At 42.9% G+C, this 12,727-nt stretch overlaps 1 long non-coding RNA gene across 3 annotated transcripts in view; it reads right to left on the bottom strand.

Moving 5' to 3' along the window:
- The window catches only part of LOC134979925 (uncharacterized), a 130,596-nt gene that overhangs the window by 97,378 nt on the left and 20,491 nt on the right, over window positions 1–12,727 (bottom strand). For all 3 annotated transcript variants that reach the window (XR_010190311.1, XR_010190316.1, XR_010190312.1), the window contains exon 2: window positions 10,614–10,726. This is a non-coding gene — a long non-coding RNA (uncharacterized LOC134979925). The remainder of the gene's footprint in view (window positions 1–10,613; window positions 10,727–12,727) is intronic.

The following is a 12,727-nucleotide window of genomic DNA, read 5'->3' as shown; positions in this document are numbered from 1 at the left end:
ACCTTCTTGTACCTGGCTGATAGGACGGGGAGGGCGTTCTAAGGCAAGCCGAGTACTGTAAGGGTGAGATTGAACTTTTGAAAAAGATGCACTGACCAGGGCACAAACAAAAATGCCACTGGGAAAGAATGCATTGTTTGTGGCTGGTCAGGGCCGAGTTGAAAAATCAAAGACCATTGTAGGTAACATCGCTAGAGATTCTTTTGTGATGAACAAGGAATATTCCGCCTGTATTGATTTATTGATTAGTGGGCATATTTTTTGCTTTTATGTGCTTATGTATGCAAATACAAAACTGCATGCGCAAGATGATATGTTTTTGCCGCCGCATTAGAGAGGTGTTACTGGTTTTATCATAGTATTAGAATACATTTGCAGCACATATATAGTTACCCCCTGTATCCCCCATGGTTCCAGAGGCACCCCCTTTCATGGTTACAACAAGGTTTTGCTAAGTAAATAAACCAAACGTACCTCTTAGCAGCATGAAGCCATATTTTACCAGGCCAGAGAGGGGGTCGTGGCTTCACAATCACATTTGTCTTCCCTCAGAGGTATAGCAGGGTTCCTGCTAGGTATCTGTAAAGAGGAAAGGTAAATATATATATGAAATGAATACACAATGAAAACACAATAAGAATAAATGGGAAATATAATTAGCAAAAATGTACTTACCATGGTTTGGGGTTTCAGAATAGAAATTAGATTTGCAGCTTACAAGAGTCGATAAGAGTCAACAAGAGTCCATACGTATACTGGCAGGAAAAAGACGCAATTTGAGGCCCTTGCACAAACTGGCTTTATTTTACCTAAGTTGCCCCCCCCCTCCAGTGTGTACTGCGAAAGAGTGTTTAGTGCAGCCAGTCACCTTGTCAGCGATCGGCGTACGAGGTTACTTCCACAAAATGTGGAGAAGATTATGTTCATCAAAATGAATTATAATCAATTCCTCCGTGGAGACATTCACCAGCAATTGCCTCCAGAAAGTACACAGGGACCTGAGATGGTGGATTCCAGTGGGGATGGATTAATACTCTGTGAGGAGGGGGATGTACACAGTGAAAGGGGTGATAAATCAGACGATGAGGAGGAGGTGGACATCTTGCCTCTGTAGAGCCAGTTTGTGCAAGGAGAGATTGAATGCTTCTTTTTTGGTGGGGGCCCAAACCAACCAGTCATTTCAGCCACAGTCGTGTGGCAGACCCTGTCGCTGAAATGATGGGTTTGTTAAAGTGTGCATGTCCTGTTTATACAACATAAGGGTGGGTGGGAGGGCCCAAGGACAATTCCATCTTGCACCTCTTTTTTTTTAAATTTATCTTTTCATCATGTGATGTTTGGGGCTAATTTTTTTAAGTGCCATCCTGTCTGACACTACCGTGCCACTCCTAGATGGGCCAGGTGTTTGTGCCGCCCATTTGGGTCGCTTAGCTTAGTCATCCAGAGACCTCGGTGCAAATTTTAGGACTAAAAATAATATTGTGAGGTGTGAGGTGTTCAGAATAGGCTGGAAATGAGTGAAAATTATGGTTATTGAGGTTAATAATACTATGGGATCAAAATTACCACCAAATTCTATGATTTAAGCTGTTTTTGATTTTATTTTATTTTAAAAACCCACCCGAATCCAAAACTCACCCGAATCCGACAAAAAATTTTCAGGGAGGTTTTGCCAAAACGCGTCCGAATCCAAAACACGGCCGCGGAACCGAATCCAAAACCAAAACACAAAACCCGAAATTTTTCCGGTGCACATCTCTAAAGTGAGGTATAGATAAAGTTACGGTAGCTTGATGTTTTCAGTACTCCAGTACAACGTTGGCTTTTCTATTTTCTTTGCTGTACACCATGTGGTTTGGGACAGAAACTGCTTCCGTTCTTGCACAAAATCCCAAAAGCTCATCTAGTTTTTGTAGTCTGCAGGCGATTTGGAGTAGATGCGGAGTGGGTACTACACTAGGTTTCATAGCGTAAGCTGCAGGACTTCACCCTGTGCATGGTCAGAAAAGTGGGCGCATGCAGCTCTCTTACTTTGACCTTCTTGTACCTGGCTGATAGGATAGGGAGGGTGTTCTAAGGCAGGCCGAGTACTGTAAGGGTGAGATTGAACTTTTGAAAACATGCACTGACCAGGGCACAAACAAATACGCCTCTGGGAAAGAAGGTATTGTTTGTGACTGGTCAGGGCCGAATTGAAATAACAAATGATGGTGTAATGGTTAGCATTACTGCCTCACAGCACTGAGGTCATGGGTTCAATTTCCACCATGGCCCTAACTGTGCGGAGTTTGTATATTCTCCCCATACTTGCGTGGGTTTCCTCCGGGTACTCCGGTTTCCTCCCACAATCCCAAAAATATACTGGTAGGTTAAATGGCTTCCAACAAAAATTAATTAACCCTAGTGTGAATGTGTGTGTACATGTGATAGGGAATATAGATTGTAAGCTCCACTGGGGCAGGGACTGATGTGACTGGTCAAATATTCTCTGTAAAGCGCTGCGGAATATGTGTGCGCTATATAAGTAACTGGTAATAAATAAATGATAAATAAAGACTATTATAGGTATTAATGCCAGCAAGCCTTTTGATAATCTATGAGAAATATTTCGACAATGTTGATTTATTGATTAGTGGGCGTATTTTATGCTTTTATGTGCTTCTGTATGCAAATAAAAAATTGCGTGCACATGATGATTTGTTGATACCGCCGTATTGGAGAGGTTTTACTGGTTATATCATAGTATTAGAATACATTTGCAGCACATATATAGTTACCCCCTGTATCCCTCATGGTTTCCGAGGCACCCCCTTTTTATGGGTTATAACAAGGTTTTGATTACTAAATAAACCAAACGTACCACTTAACATAATAGCACCATTTTCTACTAGGCCATCAATGAGATTTCAGCTTCACTTCTCTTACTTTTACCTTCTTAGAACTGGATGATAGGATGGGGAGGGCGTTCTAAGGGGGTGGTATTCATGTGACCGGCGGTCTGCTGACCGACAGTCACATGACCTCCTCCACCATCCCGCCGGCTCAGTATTCCGATGGTCGGCATGCCGACCAACAGGGACTATTTCCACTCGTGGGTGTCCACGACACCCATAGAGTGGGAATAGAACCCGTGGCGACCGCAGGTCGCCACCGAGCCCGCAGCGTGGCGAGCGCAGCGAGCCCGCAAGGGGCTTGCTGCACTCGCCCCTCCCCGCCGGGATCCCGGCGTCGGTATGCTGCCGGGATCCATGCGTCGGTAAGCTGAACGGCGGTCAGGAGACCGCCGGTCAGCCATAATACACCCTCTAAGGCATGTTGGGTACTGCCCTGGTGTGATTGAACTTTTAAAAACATGCACTGACCAGGCCACAAACAAATATGTGCCAAAGAAATATGTTTCTTGTTGGTCAGAGACGAATGCAAATGCAAGATAAGTATAATTACTATCCTCAACACTAGCGATCTTTTTGTGAACAACAGCGATTGTTCTGCATGCGCTGATTCATTCATCAGTTAAAAAATAAATACAATTTGAAGTGCTTTTTTATGGTTTTAGGGGGACATTTACTAAGCAGTGATAAGAGCGGAGAAGTGAGCCAGTGGAGAAGTTGCCCCATCAACCAATCAGCAGCTCTGTATAATTTTATAGTATGCAAGTTATAGATGTTACTTCAGTGCTGATTGTTTGCCATGGGCAGCTTCTCCACTGGCTTACTTCTCCGCTCTTATCACTGCTTAGTAAATGTCCCCCTTAGTCTCTTATTTTTGTCAATTGTCCACATGAATACATATAAACAAAATACAGGTTGAGTATCCCATATCCAAATATTCCGAAATATGGAATATTCCGAAATACGGAATTTTTTGAGTGAAAGTGAGAAAGTGAAACGTTTGTTTTCTGATGGCTCAATGTACACAATTTGTTTAATACACAAAGTTATTAAAAATATTGTATTAAATGACCTTCAGGCTGTGTGTATAAGGTGTATATAAAACATAAATGATTTGTGTGAATGTACACACACTTTGTTTAATGCACAAAGTTATAAAAAATATTGGCTAAAGTTACCTTCAGGCTGTATGTATATGGTGTATATGTAACATAAATGCATTCTGTGCTTAGACTTAGGTCCCATCACCATGATATCTCATTATAGTATGCAATTATTCCATATTATGGAAAAATCCTATATCCAAAATACTTCTGGTCCCAAGCATTTTGGATAAGGGATACTCAACCTGTATATCTATCATAGGGTAGTATTCTAAAGAATTACAATATGCTATATATAAGTTTAAATAAATGTATGCATAATGATATTTAACCAAAAACAGATGATGAAAGCAGGATAACGATAGGACGACCAGAATCCAAAAGTGTTGGTACTTTTACTAGCTTGTGAAGAAAAATAATACCTACCAGATTGTAATAGCCAATAGTACGCATGGACACAGACTAGAGGTGTCAGCTGATGCAGACAAAGGGTTGAGGGTGTATTCTGTTCTTAAAAGGGCCGGTCAGGTACCCTAATGCTATCCTGACTCATCTGATCTGAGACATCATGTCTCGCTCCATCCACCAACGCACCACAGACTGCCCAGGAGTTGGCGGATGCTTTAGTCCAGGTCTGGGAGGAGATCCCTCAGGAGACCATCCGCCACCTCATCAGGAGCATGCCCAGGCATTGTACGGAGGTCATACAGGCACGTGGAGGCCACACACACTACTGAGCCTCATTTTGACTTGTTTTAAGGACATTACATCAAAGTTGGATCAGGCTGTAGTGTGTTTTTCCACTTTAATTTCGAGTGTGACTCCAAATCCAGACCTCCATGGGTTAATACATTTGATTTCCATTGATAATTTTTGTGTGATTTTGTTGTCAGCACATTCAACTATGTAAAGAACAAAGTATTTAATAAGAATATTTCATTCATTCAGATCTAGGATGTGTTATTTTAGTGTTCCCTTTATTTTTTTGAGCAGTGTGTATATATATATATATATATATATATAATTGTGTGTAGTGTTAATAATGGGTATGAGTGAGTTAATGGAGATAATTCCATTCAATGATTGTGCTATGATGAATCTAAAGTAGTAAATAATTTATAAATAGTGGTCAATATTGATGAGGGAATGATATTGCATGGAGTTTGTGGAGCATTAATCTGCAGCACTCTGCAACAGGGGTGGGACTGAGATGACACGGTACTCTCTAAATTGCATCATTGAGCCCACTCACCACCCACATCTATGAGGAAGTAAGTGGATCCACTATTCTACTCTCTATCCACGATTCTATCCGGGTCTGGGAGAGCTCTCCAAAATTTGGAAGTCTCCTAAACATACCAGAGGAGTAGGCTGTAATTGTTGATTGGTTTAACTTAATTATTGCTTTTTGCAGAAACAAGAGGTGACTATGTATCTATGCTGATGTACTTGTTTTTTTTTATTAATACTTTTAATGTAAAATAATAGTATATTTACCTAACCTTAATATACTTATTAGTGTTTGTCTGAATTCTCAAATTACATAAATTTAGAAAAGACAAACCCCAGGAGTGTTGGCTCAAACAGAAGTTCAAAACACGGGTCTAATCACAAATACGATCAAATACACCATCGGCCAAACTCTGAAGTCGTTTTCATAGCAAAAAAACAGAACACGGAAATTTTGGGTCCGATATAGAAGATCTACATGCAGGGGCGGATTGGTCCACCGGGATGCCGGTATGATTTGCTGCTGGGCTGGCCCCTTCCTCTCCTTAGCGGTACTCCCTCAGTGGCCGCCCATTCACCTTACATCGGCTGGCTGCTGCGATGGGAGCTCAGTTCAGGGTTGGTTCTAAATGGGAGTGGGAGAAGGGACCTTCTGACGTCACTAGGGGAGGAGATACGTCACCAGGGGGATGAGCTATGGCTGAACAGGGAACCCAAAAAGTACCCTTGCGGGCTCGCTTCGCTCGCCACGCTTCGGCCTCGGTGGCTCACTTCACTCGCCACCTGATTACTAAAGATAATAGTTGGTGGCGTGGATAGTAGAGGAACTACCCCGCTGGCCTCGCTCCTCCCCCTTGTGTCATGGCTCCTCCCCCTGATGTAAAAGGTCCCTTAGGCCCTTTTGAATCTAGGATCAACCCTTAGTTCAGCTCCGATTAGGCAGCATTATGATACAACTACAGTGTCATACAGACACTGGTCGGACAGCTGTAATTTTATTTCTGTCCCCAGTACAGTGTACTGATTCCAGGGGCTGGGCACATTTTACTGAAGACCAAAATCATATAAAAGTGGTTGGTGAGGGTCTTATGGAAAATGGCTGCTGGTGATGCAAACAAAAAGGCCGTTTTTTTTATCTCTAGTGCCACAGAACACTCGAGCTGTTATTGGACAGCCGCCTGATTGAGTGGAGGGTGAACTAATCAGATCATTGAGATGAGCACAGTGAGCAGCCCCGAGGATCCAAGGTGGATGGCTACATCACCTATTCTGACTGACAGGCTGTCTGCTATTTATTGATAAGGACTTGCAGTGGGTAAGAGCAGCCCTAATATACTGTATATAGGCTAGAATAGACTCTGCACCCCCACACATACACTACATGGGGACTATAAGGTCAGCCACTGGAATGTTTATTCATTTCTGTCTCCTTAGGTGCATGGCATTAATAATATTAACAACTTTAATTAATAAGGCACCACAAAGTAAACGTAATGCATTGCTGTTTCTTTAGCTGCCTGTTGTTATTATTATTATTATTATTAGTAGTATTATTGTTATTAAAAGCTTTTATTTAGAAGGTGCCACAAAGTGTATGCAGCGCTTTGCAAAATGCACTATATGCATCAATTTGTTGAGGTGCAGGCAGGCTGCACCTGGGCTCCCTTTAATGCAACCAGCCTCCAGCATTATTAAGGAGCTAGAAAAGGATAAGGAAGTAAAAAAGCAGTGAAAAAGAAGTAATGTGTATCATATTACATACTGAGGAGCATTGAGTGGAATATTATGTACTAGGGGGCTGGCATATTATGTACTGGGGGCATCGTGTGGTAGATTGTTTACTGGGGGGGTAATGCATACTTACCGACATTCTGGCTGCTCTCTACAGGAGAGAGCAGCCAGGTCGGCTCAACAGGCGTGCCGGGGAGTGCTGTGACGTGAGGGGGTGAGCCGGAGGTGGGACAGAGACGGAGCAAGGGTGGGACAGGGCGGGGTTGCGGTGACGCCTCCTTTAAGCCACACCCCTGCTCTGTAATGTCGCGGTCACCGGCATTACACTGCAGGGGCGTGGCTATGATGACGTGATTCAGCAAGAATCGCGTCATCGACTGCCCGGACCACCCACTTTACACACAAAGTGGGCGGACGGGCAGGGGGGACCCCTCAAATCGGGAGACTTGCCTGCTCTTCTGGGGGGCCGGGAGGGTCACCTGATTTTCGGGAGCCTCCCGGCCATTCCGGGAGAGTAGGCAAGTATGGGGTAATGTGCATCATATCGTGTACTGTGGGAAGAACATTGAGTGGCATATTGTATTATTGTGTACAGGGGAATCTGATTGGCATATTATGTACTAGGGGGGCATTGTGTGGTACAGTATATTGTGTATAGGACGGAATTGAGTGGTATATTATGTACTGGAGAGCGTTGTGTGCTTTTCCTGTCAGGGCAAATGTGTGTATGTCAGGGACATAAATGGCTCAGGAGGCACTGGCTAACCCCAGAGCCAGATTTTCATGCAATATATGAGCCAAAGGGTACATCTGGGCATTATACAGAGGTGCAGCATTATAAACTCCTGGAAATCTGGTGAGTTTTGATTAGAGATGTGTGGAAAGGATACACAGGTGAGGCACTGCCTCACCTGCCATAGACTTTTTACTCCAGAGTTTGGGCTATAAAAATTATTAGAATAATGCAAAGAAGATATTTCAAACAAATTATCAGTATTTGTCATATATTTTATTCAGTCAAAATTCTGGTTTAAACGTAAGTATGACAGGAAAGGCTCTGCCTCACCCCACCGCACGTCACTGGTGTATGTTTTTTACCCTGCTGGGGCCAATGTGTTTATTTTTCCCTGTGGGGGCCAATATGGTTTGTTTTTACTGTGTGTGCCAATGTGTTTGTATTTCTTTATGTGGGAACTAATATGTATTTTTTTCCTGTGGGGGCCAATGTGTTTGTTTTACCCCACCCCCTTGAAAAACCCCAACCCCTCCACAGACCTTACCTCCATTAGGGCTGCTTCCAGAAATTTCCCAGGCTGGTTTTCCATCCCAATCCACCACTGTCTACATGCATTAGTTCTACAGTCATTAGGTCGACCCGATATTGTTGACAGGCACAAGGTTGACATTGGAAAAGGACGACGTGACAAAGGTCAACAGCTTCTTTTTTTTCCGGATGTTATTGTGGATAGTTTTGGCACCTGGGACCACCAATTGTTCAAACACATCCCCTTGTGGGCTCGCTTCACTCGCCATGCTTCTGGGCACTATGTATAGTTTAGCTCACCACAAAGTTACTAAAAGTTATGATTTGTAAAATGGATAGTCAAGGAAGAAAAAAAATGGTAAAAAAAAGAAAACAAAAATGTGTCAACCTTTTATATATAGACCGTTTGTCCATGTAGACCTTTTGACTGCCGACCTAATAACTGTAGACCAAATATATGTTGACCAATAGTCCAGATTCTGAAAATTTGCCTAGATTCACTTCTAAAAACACACATGAATAGTCCAAACTCGCTCCAAAATATAAGTTTCAAATGCGCCACCTCACCAGCAGCGTATTTACAAAATCACCCATGATAATGTCATTACTTACAATAGAAAATTTCTCATTTAACCAAATGAAAATGTCAAGCATAACCAATATTCTTATTACTAAAAAAACAACAATTGAAAAAAGAGGCCCAGATTTATCAAGGCTTGGAGAGTGATAAACTGCATGGTGATAAAGTACCAGCCAATCAGCTCCTAACTGCCATGTTACAGGCTGTGTTTGAAAGGTGACAGGAGCTGATTGGTTGGCACTTTATCACCGTGCAATTTATCACTCTGTAAGGCTTCATAAATCTGGGCCACAATTCCCAATGATTTTAATTACAATAACCGAACCTGTTCATTTTAGTTTTAACTTAGTAAACTGTATTTTCACAGGCCTTTTTTTGTTTTTTTTTCAAATGTGAAGGTGCTGTGACATGTTGTTTTTTTTTTATTTATTTGGGTTACCCATACATTTGTTGAAAATAAATACACATATACATATATTCCCTAGATTGTAAGCTCCTTAGAGCAGGGCCCTCTTCCCTCCTGTTCTCACAGCTGTCCTCTCTTGCACTTCAGTTACAGCTCTCTCCTACTAATACCGTGTTCACACTGACTTTTAGTGGGTTGCACCTGGGACTCGTGCACAAGACCTTCCCAGGTGCAACCCGCTTGACACCCCGTTCAGATTGGCGGCCCCGACACCGGGTCACATGCGGGGGCGGCGCTTGGAGATCAGATGATCTACAAGCGCCGCCTGCTCCAATAGTGTTGAAGTGTCCCGGATCGCATCGACCCGGGAACACTTGACACCGTTCACACTTGCGCCTGACCCGGTATTGACCCGGGAATAACCCTTCTTTATTCCCAGGTTGAAATACCGGGTCAGACGACCCGGGAATTTGTCCTGGACCCTGTTCACACTGCGCATAAATCCGGATTACTGCGCGTTCACGTGCAATAACCCGGATTTTTCAAGGCAGTGTGAACGTGGTATTAGCTACTGTCTATACCTGCATTTCCTCCTGCTCGTGACTGTTCATCTCTTCCAACGGCTGCCGGCCCCAGTAGTTCGCTGATTACTTCTTTGCTTTCTGACATCTCAGCTGAAGTGTGTACTGAGAACTGTGGTGCTAATTGTTACCTGTGCTCTATTTTAGTTTTCTGTGATGTTACATTCTGTATACCCTGTATTGTTCTAATGTGTTTTGTACATACGGCGCTGCGAAACACTTGTAGCGTTATATAATTAAATTGTAAGAATAATAATAATAATAATAATAATAATAATAATAATAATAATAATAATGTACCTTGCCCATGAAAACATAATTATATCTAAATGGGTTTGTAGGCATGAACAACAAAACATTTTCATGTAAATCTTTCTTTCGTAACATTTAAACATTAATGAAAAACATTGCACTTTTCAAGTTTTCATAAGAAATGACATCACTTCAGTGACAACGTACACAGTGGTGTGTGTACATTTTGCAAACACGGACCAGAATATGGGTACATTTGATAAACACAGACCGTACTCAAAACCAGGTCTTTATGGGACTGTTTGGTGATTTTCGCCTTAAGCATGCATTTAAGATATGATTGCATACACCACTGGAAAACACGATCCCCAAAAACACGGGAACATAACAAATTTCTACAGTATCTGTCATTTTAAGAAATGTTCCTGTGTTTAATCTCAGACAAACATGGGTGAGAAACGATTCTTAGTAAATTTCCCCCTAAGTGTCTGCGTAAGACACAGAGTAACAGTAGCTGAGTTTAGGAAAGAACTGAAAAGTACAATGTCAGATATACTATATTTAAAGTGCTGTACCTTTGTAACATGAAGCGGGAGCTGACTTTCATCTCTCCAGTAGGTTTCCTATAATTCGGTATTCCCTCTGAAAAATAGCTCTTTTGGGGAACTGGTACTGTATACGGCATCCACTGTAAAAAAAAAAAAATCTTTCTAATAAAAAAACCCTTTGGTTTCTGCTTCTTCCCAGGAGAGTGTGACCGACAGTCTACGTCTGGCAGTTACACAGCATCTCAGTTGGCAGTTATGGCTTAGGGGGCGGAGCTATGTATTCAAAGGTCCTATGACAGCGGTTGCCAAGGTAATAGTTGTAAACAAACTAATATGAATACCTGCTAGACGTTACCCTCCCCCCCCCCCCACGACCCAACACCCCAAAAATAAAAATTAACAACTCTGTGGGAAATGTAATAGAGTGCGTACTTGCAAAACCACAAGTTATTTTGGAGGCATGTTGGAAGCTGAGAGAAACTGAGAAAATCATATAGCGTCTATGTACTTAGCCTTAGAGAGAGAGAAAGTGGGCGGAGAGAAAGTACAAGTCATTCAGCCCCTAAATGCCATGTTACAGGCTGTGTTTGAAAAATTACATTTAGGAGATGATTGGTTGGTACTTTATCTCTGTCCAGTTCATCTCTCCCCAAGGCTTAGTACATAGACCCCATAGTGTTACATTGCTTTCTAACATTTTTAAATGTCAGGTATACAATCTGTGCAATGTAAGAATCTGCAGTTTTCAAAAAGTATCTTGATATTGAAAAGTATATACATCGGCCCAGTGGTCTCTCTGGTGTGTGGGGGGCTTTAGCCTGCGGCTCTGAATCAGGGCTAGTGTCAGTTGCCAGTATTTGTTTCATGTGTCACAGTGTGGATGCCAGTATGATTACACAGTCTTCCAACATGTTTCCACATATTGCTTCCTCAGCGAGTTACAGCAGCCAGATCATTGTTACATTGTAATTTCTCTGGCTGGGTCCACAGGATTATCCACAGGATAACATTGGGATATGGTTGAGTGACAGCGGAAATGGCACCAACACGGTCACGAGCTTTCTGGCCTCCCAGGATGCATTGGGGCTTCCCCATATAATCCCGCCCACTGACTCAGTCAAATCAGTTTTTTGCTTGGTGCGGCAGGAAGCCGCATGGTCACAGGGCTGCTGTGAATAAAGCAGCCTGAAGCTTTTGTTATTTTATTTTTATAGACTTACTATGTTTTTTGAGTGACTTTTCTTAACAGCGTATTAAACGCATACTAGAAAGAATCACTCCAACAACTCCCCACCGGGTCGCAACAACGCTTACCTTCGCGGTATATTGCTGTCTCGACGGGCGTCTGTGTCGGATGTTCTAGCAGGTCCAGCAGACGTAACCAGGCTGTGGCCGGAGCATGGGGGGATGGTAAGTCTATGGATTTCCTCTTACTAGAGGGGTCCGGACACAGCTACGCTGCTTTTGGTGGAGACTACAAACAGTGTGTTGATGCGCCGAACATCTAGAGTGTGACAGCGCTACACTCTGGGGATCATAGGCGCCAGGACTAGGCAGAGGCCGCGATCCTTAGACTTTTAAGTCAACAGGGGGAGTCAGACGCTCTCCTGGCCGCCACTCCTCTGAGTTCATGACCAGTTTCCGCGTGTCTCCCGTCCATGAACTGAATGACCTCACTTCCGTTTGAAACGCTACCACGAGGGTACTCGGTCGCAGCTTAGATGCTGCGGTTGTGTACACTAGAAATCCCGCCTAGACCGAGTCGCAGGCCTTAGTGTCTGCATACACGTGGAAGTCGCTGAGCGTCCGTGTCCGTCAGTGAGCGACTGTGTCCGTTATCAGTTATCAGGAGCGGTAGTGTACATCAGTAGCGTCTGAATCCACTCAGCGTCTTACGAGCGCATTTGCTTGGATATGGAAGTGTGGTGAGTCTCCCTGTATCCCGCTCTACAGAGGAAGGGTATACAGTACTAAAAATTCTCTCTACTTGTTAGTATGAATTGTTAATTTTTAGTACATATTGCATATGAGATCTGTATATTGCTGTATTTTCTGCATGTTATGTTGAAAAAAGAACAAGTTAAAAACAGAAGTACAATTTTCCTACTTACTTGTAAGTTGTTATGGAGGTTGTATTCTCA

This window comes from Pseudophryne corroboree, chromosome 1, assembly GCF_028390025.1.
Source record: "Pseudophryne corroboree isolate aPseCor3 chromosome 1, aPseCor3.hap2, whole genome shotgun sequence".
Classification (NCBI taxonomy): domain Eukaryota; kingdom Metazoa; phylum Chordata; class Amphibia; order Anura; family Myobatrachidae; genus Pseudophryne; species Pseudophryne corroboree.
The sequence above is the reverse complement of the archived record's forward strand: the minus strand, read 5'-3'. Positions and strand labels throughout refer to the sequence as shown.